This window comes from Ambystoma mexicanum, chromosome 5p, assembly GCF_040938575.1.
Source record: "Ambystoma mexicanum isolate Mex_15411 chromosome 5p, UKY_AmexF1_1, whole genome shotgun sequence".
NCBI lineage: Eukaryota > Metazoa > Chordata > Amphibia > Caudata > Ambystomatidae > Ambystoma > Ambystoma mexicanum.
The window spans coordinates 1,041,114,083-1,041,131,070 of record NC_090930.1 but is presented as its reverse complement, the minus strand read 5'-3'; the positions used below and the strand labels follow the sequence as shown (position 1 = coordinate 1,041,131,070).

General features: G+C 43.5%; 1 protein-coding gene across 2 annotated transcripts in view; it reads left to right on the top strand.

Annotated features, from left to right (window-relative positions):
- GMDS (GDP-mannose 4,6-dehydratase) overlaps positions 1-16,988 on the top strand; it is a 3,238,640-nt gene that overhangs the window by 609,319 nt on the left and 2,612,333 nt on the right. The window lies entirely within an intron of this gene.

Sequence of the window (16,988 nt, the reverse complement as noted above, 5' to 3'; positions counted from 1 at the left end):
GTCCCTACCATGATCCCCAGAAAGTGGGAGGAGAATCTGAGTGTCATCTGCATAGTTAGTGTAGGTGACACCCAGAAGGTCCAGATCATCGAACAGTGGCTTGGTAAATATATTGTAGAGAGTGGGGGACACACAAGAACCCTGAGGGACCCCACACATGATAGGGGTAGGATCCGCAGCCGCAGAGGGTGAGAATAATCTACTAGTTCTGTCATTCAGGAATGATTCTATCCACTTAACAGCACCTATGGAGAAGTGGGCTGCTGTATCTAGATGCCTACAGAGGACCTTATGATCGACCAGGTCGAATGCAGCTGAGAGATCGAGTAGCAGCAATAATGTTGTTTTCCCTTGATCTCTCAGCTCATCGATCTAAGTCTGCAGGTCTATTAGTGCAGTCTCCATCCCATGCAATGGTCGGAATCCTGACTGTCGGACCCCCTGTAGTTTGTGCTGTTCGAGATGTTTCTGGATCTGTAAGTAAGCAATTTTATCTAAAGTTTTAAGTAAAAATGTTACCGTTGTGATAGGGCGGTAATTGGTAGCGATAAGTGGGTCTAATGTTTGCTTCTTGAGAAGCGGAAGCACCCATGATTGTTTGAGATTGGCTGGAACGGTGCTGGAGGCAAAGGAGGCATTAATCAGTTTGGAGATGAAGGGGGAGAGGTCTCTTGCAGCCTCTTTTATGATGTGTGCTGGGCAGATATCTCCTTTGCAATTAGACGGTTTGAGAGAGAGGATGGTTTTTTCCACTTCAAGAATTGTAGTTTTAGTGAAGCAGAATGTGGTATTTAGGTCAGGGGTGTTTACGTTTGGTTGGAAGTGGTAGTTGGTTGGTTGAGATAAGTTCAGGGAGTCTTTTTTGTTTTTTTATTTTGGTTTGGAGAGTGTTAATTTTATTGGTTAGTGCTTGTTGTATCTCTGAGCACCAGTTCTTATCTTTGATGCAGATATCGGGTGAAGAGATAGGGGACTCTAGTTCTTTGAGAAGTGTGAATAATTCTTTCATACTAGAGTTGGAATTAGCTATCCGTTCATTGTAGGAGTTTCTTTTTGCCTGGCAGATTTCTTTTTTATAGAATGACGCCCTGGATGCTAACTTCTTTTTGTTCTCATAGGAGGGGCAGAGGCGCCAGTCAGTTTTGCATTTTCTTTTTAGTAGTCGCAGGTCCTTTAGCTGTGGAGTGAACCACTTGTTGAGGTGTAGTTTAGCTTTACTAGCCCTCAGTTTAAGGGGGGCGACTTTGTCCAAGGTGGTGAGCATGATCTTATTATATTCTTGCACCATAGTGCTTGGGTCAAGATTGTCTGGCAGAGAATTTAGGGTCTCTAGAATATTAGGGATCACACTGTCTACTGTAATATTCTTTTTTAACCTGGTTAGACAGGGTGGCACTACTTGGGGAGCTATGAGTTTCTGTCTGGTAGTAGAGAGTGTCAAGGATACGAGGAAGTGGTCAGTCCAAGATAGGGGAGAGATAGAGGTAATGGTGGCTGTGCAATTGTAGTCGGCTACCCAGTCCAAGGTTCTACCCTTGGTATGTGTAGGAGCGTTCACCTTTTGTATTAATCCTAGTGCCTTAAGGGAGTTTGCTATTTGCATGGCCTGTTTATCCGAAGGATAGTTTAGGCCTAGGTTAAAGTCACCAAGCACTAATACTTGGGAGGTGTGTTTGAGGTTGCTGGCAATTAGGTTATGCAAGTCCTCTTCAAAGGTGCCAATAGGACCAGGGTGTCTGTAGACTACATACACAGTGAGTGATTGGGAGTTCTTTAGTGGTAGCTTGATAGAAAGGGATTCACAAGATTGCAGGTCATGTGGGGCTGCTAGTCTTAGAGATAAGCTTTCTCTAAATATGGTAGCTATTCCGCCGCCTCGGGAGCCATCTCTGTCTTGTCTGAGAATAGTATATCCTTCTGGGAGGGCTAGCGTGAGTGCTGGTCCTGCGGCTTTGTGTAACCATGATTCGGTTATGGCAAGGAAATCTAGGCTGTTTTCTGTGATTAGGTCGGCTATGGCGATAGCATGAGCCACCAGAGACCTAGCGTTGAGGAGAGCTCCTTTAAGGGGTTGATTATCTTCATTGATGTGGTTAGGCAAGCGCTAAGGCTATTGGGGGCTATTAGGTTGGAGATGAGTATGGGAGTCTGAGTATCAGTGATGCTACAGGTGGGTAAGGTGACGGGCTGTTTGGCACTAGTAATTGTTGTAGCGTGGTAACAGTTGCTTTTCTTATTAGAAGGCGGTAGCGATCTGGTCAGAGGCTCATAGATTTTAGGAAGTCTGCTACGTAGTTTAAGATTTCTAATGTACGTAATACAAGGGATCATAGTATAATCTCCTGTGGACTGGTAGTTAGAATGGACAAGACTACTGGGTCGTGCCATGTTAGAGGAGGTATATAGGAATGATTTCTTTCCAGCTAGGCAGGTAGCGTTAGGGTAGGATACTGTACTGGAGAGCAATTGAAAAGTGATGAGTAGCATAAGAGTATATAAGATGCAGTGGCCTGTCATAACAGTAATGAGAAGTGGACGCGGTAGGCCAGTTCAACTTTAGCTAAGTGGGCCTAAAGCACAATATGCACAGTATACAGAATGTTCTAAAACAAATCAGATTAGGTGGATTCAGCTTTAGCTGTGTGGGCCTGTAACCCAGTATGCAAGTACACAGGATGTTCTAGGACGAAATGATCAAGCTATTACAGTGCACAGCAATAACGGCTAGGTAGCAATGTGCTGTGCTATGGCTTAGTGGACATAATAGTTATAAATTTACGCAGGTGCTAGGTATTGAATACAATGGTATCATGTCAAGCAGATCCAAGTGGCGCAGCCTAAGTTCAGCTCGTACTGCAATACATGCATAACCAGAAGAGTACAGTTATAGTGTCACAGTGAGTATAGGCAGTCTGAGCTGTGAAGAAAGTAAAGTATGGAGCACATGCTGGTTGGTGCACACATAAAGACATGTCATTAGCATGTATTAAAACAATCTCATTTTATAAAACTGACTTTCAAAGTACATTAATCACATTCCAAACCTGACAATTTTTAAAACCAAAATATTACAGAAGGGTGTTAAGCTAAAATGGGAATGATTCTAGCTACATTGTCTCCATCATCAAGGGAAGTATAAAAGTACCAGCATACCAATCGATGTGATATAACAGTATGTCTTTTGTACTTTTAAGCTTTAAATACTTTCAAAACAATGCTTGTGAAATTGTCATTCATAAACGTGCAGAAAAACCTTTGACTTTTATACAAAAAGCAAAAAGTTGTTTGTGTCAAATGAACAGACCTTAAAATATGCTTGCCCAATGCATGCAACATCTGGTCCACTCTCTCCTGTCTACCACCCCTTCCACTAAAATGGCCTACATAAGAAGAAAGATCAAGCAATGAGCTAAACGATGCCACCAGCATGCAAGAAGGCAAACCTCACAGAAGACAGAACAGTAATGCAAGAGATATATGATTTGACCAGGATCACTATTGTCTGCTGGCAAAGCCTGGATTCAAGCATGAACACTTTGGTTCCACAGTCTTTTATTCACCCTTTGGACTAATAGTTTATGCTCATCTTTGGAGGGGATTGCCTAGGTTTTAGAACGCCCCATCTGAACAAACCAATTTCTAGATCATCACAATATGAATGACATGTTAGTTTTTATAGCAACCCCTATCTGGTGCAGGAACGTTGCTGATAATAGTACCTCTTATGTTGCAAAACCAAGTACATATGCAGGTAGGTTTATATACTTCAGACATGGGAAAGGTTCAGCCAGCCTTGCTGGAATATGCTCTTCTAATCTTTCATATAAACACATATCTCTGCAATGCGTGCTTAACACACTGAGCTAACATCTGAACCATTGTGGCACTCAATTTATCAAATGGATTTCAACTTTGGCTATTGCACATGAAAAACATAATTCCCACAAGAAGGAAAGAATGCTCCAAAAGTTGTGCCATGTGAAACACACAAACTTTGTATTCCACAGTGAACATAGAAAACATTACATGATTAATTGTTTAGTGCCTCAGTAGCATGCCATACAATCTGGCGTGTGCTACTTAAGTCTGGTGAACAATGGAGTCTTACTTTAGATCAGGCAGCCTTGTGGGGGCCCCCTCCAAGGTGGGGGCCCTGGGCAAGTGCCCCTTTTGCTCTCCCATAAAGACGTCTCTGGTTGGCACAAATCCCAGCTTACCCCGTAAAGCAATATGTGATCCTGGGCATCTCATTTAATCTTGTATTGCCTAACCTCTCAGTGTTGCCAGTCCCTAAACCTTTCAAAATTGTCAGCCCCTCAGTGTGATTTCCTTCTTAGGCTATGATCTTCATAAAAGCCTCACTCATGGTTTCACTGGCTATAGGGTTGCTTCCACTATAATAGTGAGCATTGATATACTGCACACCGCAGGCACTTGTTGCCCTGAGCTCTAATGGAAACGCTATATGAAAACCATGTCCCTCTTCTAATCTCAGTCTGTCTGGATAGAGGCACCTTGCTGGTAGCTTCTAATCTGCTTCTACTATCCATGCTATGGTATGTGTAGCGTTCTCCTTCCTTACAATTGGTCTACTCTATCCATGCTTGAGCACTTCTGCATTTTCTGAGTCAGCCAATGTGTGCTCTCCGCCTATTCTGGGTTAAATGTACCTTTTACATACAGTACTGCATTAATACTGCAGGCTACATACCTTCCCGGATGATATTGATAACAACTATCCTGTTTCTATACTAAAAGAGAAGTAAGATCTTTGTAGATTGCTAATGTTGGCCTTCAAATGCTACTTGTTTATCAATCTGATCAGAGCAAGAATGAAGAGGGTAAGGGGATTTAAAGGGAGTAAACATGCTTATGAATGCTGCGAGGCGGCACGTCTATGGGTTTTGCTCACGGTGGGGGAAGGGGGTGCCACCAGATATACTTGATCACTTAATTCCTTTGGTTTGAGGGGGGCCCCAAAGATGTCCATGCCCAGGGCCCCAAGAAAGCTTAAGATGGCACTGGCTGGTGTGCTGGGAATGACTGGAACCACCATGGTCCGTGATTGGTCCACGTCTGGGATGGCTGTATGTGATCAGATCTCCTATTGGTTTCTCTTTGTTTTGGTGCAAAGGAGATTTTGGATAAGAGAATGCATCTTACACCCATTCCAGGTCGATCACACCAAACTTAGTAAAGGAGCCAAGTATCCTGAATCAATGAAGCAGATTTGTGGAACTGCTAGTGACCAACTGGAACGTTTGGCACCCCAAGCCCGCTGTCGTCCCATCTGACCCCCTGATTCTGATGGAACCTAGAAGGCCTGCAAGGCCGCTTCGACCCATTGGAATAGTGGGACCAACTATTCTCGGCACCTACAACTTAACCTGTAAGCGAGCCTTTTCGGAAGTGTTCCTGGACTGCCCAGTGAACTGACCAACTTGTATGGGACCTTTTCCCTGGAACCACCACCATCTCGAGTTTTGACTTGAGCCTTTGGTGACTGTAAGCTCTGGGTTTAAGGCACTCTTCGCCGAGTTTCGTACACCTAGCATTCCTAGGTCTGGAATTAGGAGAGTACGTCTGAACCTGAGCATACGCGTTCACGTGTCGCCCAGCTGTGGTGACGAACTTCATGGGTGCCTTGCTGTTCCCCCCTGTGCCTTAAGACTTGTTGCAGTGGAACTGGCCTGATGCCTTCACGAGGAGTGGAGAAATTGCCACTGTTCCACCACAGAATCATTCCTGGAACGCAGCCACTGAAAGTCGCAGAACTGCGCATTTTCAGGATTTGAACCTGCGACCGAAGTGGACTCGACTGCTGATGTTTGGTCCGAAGTGTGCTGTAGGTCGGTGAGTACTTGCAACCCTTACCGGTGGCCCCTGGCGCATCCATCCATGTTTACACACAAGTGTCCCCTCAGGGCCACTCTTCTTTATCGAGGTAGCCTGTGCTACCGAGCTATTCCCAACTCTTGGATCCTGTTCTGCCCTCTTGGGGAAACCCTCCTCGAATAGTGGGAACTTATTCTTCACTGCCTCACCCAACTGAGTGAAGTAAGAGACGTAATAGAAGAATAGAGGAATGAGCAGGAAGACAAAAAATCAGGCCAGTAGAAGCCATAAAGGTAGATTCAAGAGGAGCAAAAGCAAAAGCTGGAATCCTTAACAAGAGTGCTGGCAGTAATCTAAGGGGGAAAAGACCAGAGAAGTAATCAAAACTTTTGTAGTATGAAACGTACAAAATGGAGGAATTTTTAGAAATGTTGTATAAAGAAAAGCGAGAGGATTTAGCTAAAGCTGAGCTATGAGAAGACAAGGGGATCTTAGGGTCAAAAGTGACCCCAAGATTCTTAGCAGATGAAGAAAAGGGAAAACAGGATTAGATGGCACAGATATTGAGGGAGAAGAAGACTGAAAAGAACAAAACCTTGGGTTTAAATCGGATAAGCTGTAGTGAATGTAAGAGCGTCTAGGAATGAAGGGCAGAAAGACAGGAAGGTAGAGAAGAATAGAGAAACCGAAGGAAGCAATAATTTTGGAAAGCAGGGAAGTGTAAGAAGAAAAAATGTAAGGGGCTTAGAACAGAGCCCTGGGGGACACCACAGTGTAGCGGGAGGGCAGAAGATGATTCACCTGCCCAGGACACATCATATGTACGATTTGAGAGATGCAGCAAAAACCATTGGTGAACGACAGTCGAGATCCCTCATGTGGAAAGAAAGAAGGATAGAGTGATTGATAGTGTCGAAAGGGGCTGATATATCTAATAACACCTGCACAGAGGATAGTTTAGAGTGACAAGCGATGAGTAGAGAATTCAAAACATTAAGAAATGTAATTCCCATCGAATGAGAAGGTCTGAAACCAGATTGGAAGAGGGGAAGAAGGTCATGATAATTGACAAACTCAAAGAGTTGACAGTAGAGAGCCGTTCCCTTTCCAGTGGCAAAACATCAGGAAAAAAATTGCAAAATCGAAATTGGCAAAATTGAAAATGGCAAAACCTCACATTAGCAACATTTTAAATGTCAGCATATTACAGCGTCACTTACCTCAGGGTGCGTGATCCCATGTGTTGGTGGGGAGCTTCAGCGCAGGGCTGGGCATCAGGCAAATGGGGAAATGCCCTTAGCCTCTTCCCTTTGCTGGATGCCCAAGAAGAGTGCTGCTCAGGGTCTTGTGACATCCAGCAGCCACAATCAGGGCCTCAGAGAGCGGTTTGGGGAGGGTTAGCTGGTGGGTGGGGTGGGGGGTTTGGACTTCGGAAATAGAGTGGGGGAACAGGATGCAAGGTAAGGATGTAAGGGGGCTCTGGGGAAAAGGTAAGGCCTAAAGCCTTCATTTATCTGGGGGATGGGAGCTGGTGGTCTTCCTCCAAATGTATAGTTTTCTTCACCCCCAGGATTTATTTAGCTGTTAATGTTCTGCTGATGTGTCTCTGTTTGCTTGAGCAACGCCCCATCGTTGTGGCGCAGTATACATATGTAATAAATGAAACTTTGAATTTTGGGAGAAAGGACATGGGAATTAAGACGTTTTGGTTGCAGATGTAATTCTGAGGTTGGCCAATTGATGAGAGGCGTGACCTTGTGCAACCCTTGTGGTGCTTTGGGTTGTTGTGCCAGTACTGGAGATGCTAGCCATGCACAGGCAGCCATTACAGATGCTGGTTCAGGACGCTGAAAATAGCAAAATTGCTAAACAGCAATGTATTTACATTGATTTTAAAAATGTCTCTGGCTTCTCCTTCTTGCTTCTGTCGTTACATTGTCTACAGATCTGTCTCCCTTTGCATGCCTAATTACCCTTCCACGTGTCTGTTTCTACTATTTCCGCTATTGGCGATCCCCCGATTCCCTGCTTCCCATTTGCAGGGTGCAGTTAGGCATGTCAAATGCAAGTCTGCATTTCACGAGAAGACTTGACTTATAGTTTGCTGTTCAAACAGATCAGAAAAACGCTGAGGAGAATATTTTTTTTATTTATTTCTTTATGGATTTTTTCTTTATGTTTTTACCTATACATGCTACTTGAAAGTGCATTGCATATAGTGTACAAGCGAGCCTTCCCGGCCCCTCTCTACCAATAACTTGGACGTCTGCCTGCCTACCTTTTGAAATGACCCCCTCCACCCCACACCCCTACTCCCCAGATCACAATTCACTTATCTTGCACTAGCCTACAGTGTTCTCATCACTCGTTAAGACGATGCAATGCTATCGCATGAAAGAGTGTTGTTGATGTGGGGAACGCCGGCTTGGCTCGCCAGAGACTTGTTAGTAGCCAGTGCTGTTTCTATTTGTCCCCCTTGATATTTTTATGAACACAAGTAAAATGTCCATCTTCAAAGATCTGAGCTCTTTGAGTCGGACTTGTGTAGTGCGTCTTGTGTGTGTGCAGTTTGCGTGTGTGTGCGTGCGTGCGTGCGTGCGTGCGTGTGTGTGTGTTGGCCTGTGGTGCATCTAGGTCACTTTTTCTTTCACTCTCATTTCCAGTCAGTGGGTCTTGCTAAAAGTAAGGAAAATAAAATAATCGGAAGCTGGTCTGGTTTCCTGCAGGAAACCAATGAAGATGAAATCGGCTCTTGGAATGGACCCACAGAAGTCTGGGAAAGGCTGACACAAGGAGGCTTTTTTCCGAACCGTAAGCAGTTAGGCTTGTGAGTCACAGAGAGAGGGAGGTCACTGCGAGGCTGCCATGAGCTAACATGGGGGAGCACAGAGCTGACTGCGTTTTGCTGGGTTATTAAAAGCCGTGCAGCTTTACAGGCTGACCTCAGCGGACGTGCCCATTATCCAGTGTGATGATGAGGTAGAGGATTAGCCACCTCTATTCCTCCTTCTGTTTAGGCATTGAATCGCCATATTGCGTTCACTTCACCCTGCGAGTCAGTACACAACATCTGTTGCCTTTGCAAGGCGCCGTAGGTACTTTGTGAGCTATCAATGGACACCAGCATGTTGCCACTTGAAGTGGCGTACCGTGATTTAGCCATCAGACCGCTGCCTGGAGTCTTTGCTCTTTGCAGTGCTGTAGCGAGTTGTTGGCTCCCATTACTGATGATGGTTTATTGACAGTTGAGCTTCCTGATAACTTTCATGTATATTCCTGTCTAGCTAGCAAGCCGGACAACTACGTTCTTATTTGGAAATATGACAAATGTGGACAATTCGTCCCTTCTCTCCAGAGGGGAGACACCCCCTTTGGGGCTAGGGAGGTGAGCCTGCTACGCAAGCCCCTCCTTAGGGGTCTCGGCAAGTGACAGCTCACTGGGAGTGACTCCCCTCCTGGGGACAAGGACTCCCATTCTAGAAAGGAACTCTCAGTCCAAAGAAGCTTGTCTGCATATTTAGCCACTCACGCACCACGCTGGAGTCAGAGGTACGTTATCAGGTACGTTTATTCCTGACTGTGACAACAGGTAAGTCATAAAATAGGAAATAGTGGGACATCCACCCCAGCCAGCACAGCATCTCCAAATGTCACTGTAGAACCTTTAGAACCCTGTCTGACCAACACTCCTGGTCCCTCTCACCAACACTCCAGGTTCCATATGACCTCACATTCTGCATCCACACACAGAGGCCCATGTGACATCATCATCCTGCAAACACACCTGTCATCTTCACCCAGATGACATTATGACAGACTCAAATTCTAGAAAGTAACTCCCAGTCCAAAGCACCTTGGCTGCAAATATTGATGTGGAAGAGACTTTAACATATCGTGCAAAGACTATATTTCACAAAGATCCTTCTTTTCATGTATTGGCTACAGGCAATGCCGAACACAGCCTGAAAGCCATGATCAGCGAAGAAGAACACCATTCTCTTTATTCCTGTGATGTGTATAAAAGAGGAAACTCCTACAAAGAGGAGAGAACTGCCACGCAGAGGCGAGCCTCTGCATTGGGACGTCCTGGAGGGGCAGAACCATGCTGGGCTGCTGAGCCAGTGTAGGCAAGGAGGGTGAGCAAGCCCTGAGCCAATTGCCTGAGGGTTAGCGTTCTACCCGACCGAGGTTGCAGAGGAACAGAGATGGGAGTACCCGCATCTCATCTGGTAGCATGACCACTAATGAGCAGTGGTGGGCTGGTAGGCCAGTAACAGATCCTGAGACCAGAACGTTTGAGGCGCCAGAGTCCCGAGCTATGCACACGTCGGACCTAAGCTACGGGGACAAGTAGCTGCAGGGAAAGCCGATGAAGTTATGGGAGCCTGAGAAACCTGACGGAGAGCCTACCGTTAAAAGGTACGAACATTGTGATTAATGGCTGTGAAGGCTATCAAAGTTATAGGAGCCTGAGAAACCTGAGTGTGCAAATACCCAATGAAAGGGAGATTGAGAAAAGCATGAACAATGTGAATAATGGCTGGGAAAGCTATCAACTTTACGGGAGCCTGAGAAACCCGAGTGCGCAACTACCCTATGAAAGGGGGTTTGAGGAAGAGAAATTAAGACTTTGAATTAAGGCTGAGACAGCACCAGAACTCTGACAAGACAGAGTGGACAGCTGCCCTTTCTGAAACAACTTGGGCTAAAAGAAGATAATCTGTATGAGGATCACAAGACTTTGGGGGAAAACCCAACACCTCGAAGGAGAAAGTGTTTATTTTATGTATAAGAAATCCTTTGGAAATGGAAATATGCACAACATGAGATGGTTTTCTTTCATAACAAGAGGAAGTAAAACCCTTGACTTGACACTAAGACTGGGAAGAATATCCTGCTGTGATAAAGGAACTTTGAAATCCAGGAGCAAACCAAATATAAATTGGGCCAGGCAGACGCCATGTCGAGGCTATTGTACAAAGCCTCCCATTTCCCTTTTTATTAGAAGCTCTTTCTAAAGCAACTCTCTGCTTCAAAATTGTGGGAGTAGAAGGGCAGTTTAACTTGCAATCCTGTCTCATGTCTACCAGTGATTAGGTTGCAATTCATCATCGTCAAGTTAATGCTGTGAAAAATGAAGTCATCCAATTAATCCTGCGTGGGTCCAAGAACAGGAAACTTTTGGAAAACCATACAATACTCCTCTGCTCCTTTTAAGCCTCTCTATGCCACGAAGCCTCAAAGTTACAAAACTGGGCTTCCATTTTAATGAGGACCTCACTTTGACTCACTGAGTTAATAGTCCTCATCAGCAACCTATTTAATCTTTAATTACTAAGAAGGATTGCTCCCCTGCTTTCAATTAGTCATAGAAAGCTTGTCAGAGGTGCTGCCATAAATTCAAGACTGGATTTCTGTAATCCCTTTAACGGGGGCGTTTCTAACACCCTCCTCACCAAACTACAATGGCACAAAGTACAGCAATTCACTTGATCTGCAGGTGCCCCCAAATATGATAATTTTTCGCAGCCAGAGTCTCCCTTCGCTGGCTCCAGAGTCTAGAAATTTGAATGACCTACCTGGCCTTTAAATTGCTCTACAATATGGCCCCAACCAACAAGGTCAGCGAAGTGCAGTATTATACGACATTGTGGTCACTCCTCAATGATATCTTCTCATTAGCTTATTCCCCCCTCCTTACAAACTGGCTTCTAAGGGTGGTATACATTTTGTAGTGTTAGGTACCAAAATGTGGATCTTGCGCCTTATATTAATTCATTCGGCTAAGCCGCTAGTGCATTTTCAAACATGTTTTAACTGTGATTTGTTCTCCTAATCATTAAAATATTAGCACTCAGAGACCCATTGGGGTAATCATGCTTTTTACAATTATTGAAAATCAATCTGCAAGAAGAGTGGTTGGGTGTTAGGTCAGTGAAGGGCAAGGCAGATGCGGAACCTGACGGATGTTTGAGTGCGTGTCAGAAGTACCAGAGTCCTGAAAGCAAGTATGGTCTAATGTGGTGCATTAGGGTAACTCTGGGTATGTGTTTTATCCAGAGGAGACAACCAAGGATATACTACATGGCAACACTAGGATATCTGGTTGTCCTCTGGTGTTGGTGTGTGTTTGGGGGGGGGCGGGTGATAGAGCTAAAGATGTGCGCTTTGGCATTGCTACCTTAAATTAATATTGTATTAGTAGGCATGAAGCTCCTGCAGGCGTGGAGGTCCAAGTGCGTGTAGTGCAAGATGCTAGGAGATGAACAAGCGAGTCATCTAGTTTAGAGGAGTAGAGGGATTTTGGATAAGTGACGACTCCTTGTTATTGGAGTTTAATGCTCGACCAAACGTTTAAGTTTCAGTTTCCTGAGGACCGGGGTCGTGGAATTTTTTTGTTGCAGTATTATCCATTGGAAGCTGAGTTTTTACTCTTCATGGGTACTTTTTTTATTGCGGTGTGATGTTGGGGTATTATGACTAGTGGGTGAGAACAAGGGAGATGGATCCTGACGATTTCAAGACCCTCGCTTTTCTTGGTTGAAGCATTGTGCGCGGTGGTACAGCCAGTTTTGGCGAGGCTTGTCAGGATGCGTTTCTTCCAACGATGAGCTGATGATGTGGCCAGTTTTGTAATACAAATGGATATTGCGCCTAGTGCATTTAACAATAATGTTATCCATCATCTACGGGTCAATAATTGATCATTAGGACCGGAGGCGGGGGAACCAGCCAATCAGGTGGCTAGGAATGTGGCCTGTTACCCTCCAGTGTTGCCCATGGAACTGGTACATAATGCTGCATTTAGATTGGAGAGATGTTATTTTTCTGAAGAGCACAGACTTATGTTGAGTTTGATCTTATCTTGTCTACACATCATTCAGCACAGGAACTATAGGAGATGCCTGGGGCACCCAGCCTGCTATATATTGAAATCCTGCTTGGAAATTCCCGCTAGTTATGCTTCAGTTTACCCATCTTGCTGGCTTGAGATGTAATCAAAGAAGAATATTGCATATGTTGCATATTTGATTGACTTTTATTACAACGGTGCAGTCATGGGAACTCCATACATTCTAAAAACAATGAAGTGGAAGCGCAGAGCCAAATTGTTATGCCTGGAATTACCTGTTTATGAAGCACAGCCTACTGTGTTTTTCTTGGCCGTCAGATCACTGAGATATAATTGCACGTTGAGTACTGATTCCTAAAATAGCCTGTTTATTTTAACTTGGGTTGGAAAATAAGTGTGTACTAGATAAAGGTGTTAGTGAGCAGCAGGAGCTGTTTATTACTATTAACACAAGTCATTGTGTTTTAGGCACCAACAACCATATTTTTGTTCTTCTCCTTTTAAGATAGATACTCTTTTGTTCTCGAGGATGTTTCTGAGCATTAAGTCCCAAGCCTTGTCAAACTGCGTACATTATGTTTTGCGGGGCACAAGGACATTTGTTGTCTTTTCCGTTTTTTTTTAGTTGATTTGGGTTTATTCTAGAGCAGTGTGGTGCATTTGTCTCAACAGGAGTTTGCTGGGAAGGCCTGGCAATGTAAATCGTGCTGAGGGTGTCTTTCCGGGAGCTTCCTGGGACTGCTTTTCTGATAATTTAGTGGGAAGATTTGAAAAGATGTGTAAAGAAGGCAGCGGGCACGTGAAAGACAAAGGGAGGGTTGTCTAAGGTCATCCAAAGTAATCCAAAGTAATGTAAATGTAATCCAAGGTAGTATGAGATAACCCAGTGCGTCAATCTAAAAATAATCTCAGTTTATTGGTGGTAATATAATGCAATGTAAAACGAGTTGATGCAATTGTGGTTACTTTAAAGTATTCTAATGTAATCCATGGTAAAGTCAAAGTAATCTAATGTAAACTAAAATAAATTAGTCTTGAAGTAATCAACAATAATCCAGGAAATCTGCGATAATGTAAAGTAAAATAGAGTCATTTTAAAATAATCCAGTGTAATCTAAAATAAATGTGCCAGTCTAAATGAATGTACAGTAAACTTGAAATAATTGGACACAATCAAATATATATTAAATGAAAATCAAGGTAATCAGTGTAATCTAAAACTAAACCAAGGCAATCCAAAGTAAATTAAAAATAACCGCCTGCATCCAAGGTAATATAAGTAAAGTATTCGAATACAATGTAATTTTAGGTAATCCAAAACAACCTAAAATCAATCCAAGTTAATATTGTGTAATCCATGATAATTTAAATGTATTTTAAAGTAGTCCTAGTTATTCAGAGCTACCTATAGTGTTGTATGGTAATCGACAGTAAAATGAGGGGACCCAAACCAATACATGGTATTATATTGGGCGCTTTGAAACCGTATTTGCTTCCTGTATATGCGCCTAACAAGTGAACAATAAATAAATAAATAAATAATGATCAACTAAGTGTAATGTAAAAATTATCCAAAGTAAATTAAATGTAATCCAAATTGTATTAAATGAATGGCCAGTGAACAAAATTAGCTTGAAGTAATCCAAATAAAGACAATATGTAAATTAAAGCAATCCAAGGAAATCTAAAAGTAATGTAATGGAGTATATTGTATTATAATAGTAATCCAAATTAATCTGTAGTAAACTAAAAGCAATTCAAGGCAATACAAGTTAAATTAAACGTAATCCAATTCAACCAATGTGCAACCTACGGTAATCTCAAAGTAATGCAAGACCATTTGATGTAATATAAAATAGGGAGGGGTACTCTCAAAGTAATGCAAGACCATTTGATGTAATATAAAATAGGGAGGGGTACTCTCAAAGTAATGCAAGACCATTTGATGTAATATAAAATAGGGAGGGGTACTCTCAAAGTAATCTACAGTAATCTAAAGAAATCTAAAAATAAAGCTAAACTGCGCCAACATACGGAAAGAATAGTAGACCCTCCGTGTGTTCCCTCATGTAAAGATGGGACCCAGCCTCCCTGTAGGTGGGATAATGGGGAACTGGCTAGACACGTTATACCAGTGTCTGAGTTCTTTTATTGGATGGGTCGGGGGCCAGGGCTGGAGGATTCGGCACCTTCTGTTGGGACGTTTGTGCTGGTAGTGCCTCCCCCTGGAGTGAAAATGCAGAGCTGACTCCCTGCCTCCCTACCCTCCAAGTACAGGTGCCAATGAATGCACATGACTCAACGAACGGACAAAAACAGTTCACACACTAGTGTATTTGAAACCCCTCCCTGGGGGAACCTTAATATAGAATTCATGAATCAATGCTCGGCTGGGGGGGTGACACCCTTGTAACAAATAGCATAGCAGTTTTAAACAGGGTACCATTCTTAAATAATACCTAGTGATAAATAGGTCATATATATGTTGATGAAATGAAATAGGATTTCAGTTTTTACATAGAGTGCAGCAACTCTGATTCGTTTTTTTTATATTACCACAGTAATAGTCTCAAAGTGCGGCCGAGTTAAGGTGCATGAAGTCCTGCCCGGGGACAGCAGGACCTTAGGCTGCTTAGTATGCATTAACCGAACATTAAAGGAGTCTCAGGGGGATAGCTCAGCGGCAACGTGCTCGCCTTAGAAGCAAGACAACACAGAGCAACACAGGTTCGATCGCCGCTCCACGCTTAGAAACCTCTGGGTATTAAGCGCGTCATAAATATCAAGTCATATCATGTTCCCTATAAGAGGAGACAACTGTGTTGAAATCAAATCTGGTGCAGAGCATGCAGAAGTGTGTAAGTGCGTGGTAGAAAGCTGAAGATTGTGGTATTGTAAATATGTGTAAAGTCTTGGTGCACGAGTGGCTTGAGATGTGCTTGGGCTATCCTAAATATATTTTGCCCATTGTTGACCGGGGTCATGCGAACAATCCTTGACTTTGCATAGAATAGATCAATATAACAGTAAGGTGGAGGCAGAACATTGTTCCCAAAATAAATGAATACCGCAAACAACCCGCGAATCAGTGCCACAGTGCACAGTGCTTTTTCTCTCTAGTCCCTTTTCCTGATTGTTTTTTCTAGTGAAATTCTTTAGTGCCGCTATGCATTTGACCCAACCCGTATCTTACTGGAACTGAGAATAAACATGTCCTATCACGACCCTCGGTTTTGTGTCAAGCATGTCATTGCTTGGCATAGCACGCATGATGGTAGGTATAGAGTGCTGCCAGATCCACTTTGCTAGAATACTTGTAGTGATGATAACATTTCTGTTTTACCTTCACACCATGGCTGTTGCTAGGTCTGGGAAAGATCCGGAGCTACGCTAATGTCGGGACTGTCGGGACTCAGGGCTAGCTAGCCTTTTGGCTGTAGCCCCTGAGCTTCTATCCAGGGCTACAACCAAAATACCTGGCACTATAGCCCCCTGAGAGCCCTCCAGCAGCGCCTCTGCTTCAGTTATGACCATGAGTTCACATAGAGCAAATTATGAAAAACTGATCCTCCCCCACCAAAGTGTGACATCTATATCAAGACGCATGTTTGACTCTTCTTGCCTCTGTGCCCCTTCTTTGCTTTTGAGATAGGACATCTTAAATGCTCACCAGATATGGAGTAATGGAGTAATATCCCTCTTCAAAGGGGGTGCAGTACTCTCCCTAAAAATACCCAAGGTTGCAACACCATTCAGCAGCACCCCTCATTACGATCACTCTTTTACTGTCTAGAGACACTGCAGTTGTAATGACAAATTGGTAATAAATGCTAATATGGTGAATCACACAGGAAACTCGCTCAATTAATGGCAATGATAAGTAACTGGAGTGATGACCAAGTAAGTCATCCGGGGTGAAAGGGTTAGGGGTAAAATGGAAAGCATCAGAAGTGAATTTAGATAGGAAAAGTTTTGATATTAAGGATTGGTGAAGGACCAGGGTCATCAGGAAAAGGATGCAATAGGAATGGCCGGGGACATCTCCAACCGCTTATTAACATGAAAGCACAGGAAACAAACTGCAAAGGAAGAAAAAGAGGTTTAGAATAACTGGAAAGTGATGGCAAGGGATGAGAGAGCGCCATTTGCCAACCTAAAATCAAACTATAGGAAGGGGAAAATGCAACAGGAGAAGCTAGCTTGTCAAAACGGTACTCAAATTAAAAACACACCCTTAGATAGAAAAAGGTACTTGTACAAATGATTCATTGAGGTCTGTGGTTCTACTGGATAACCCTTA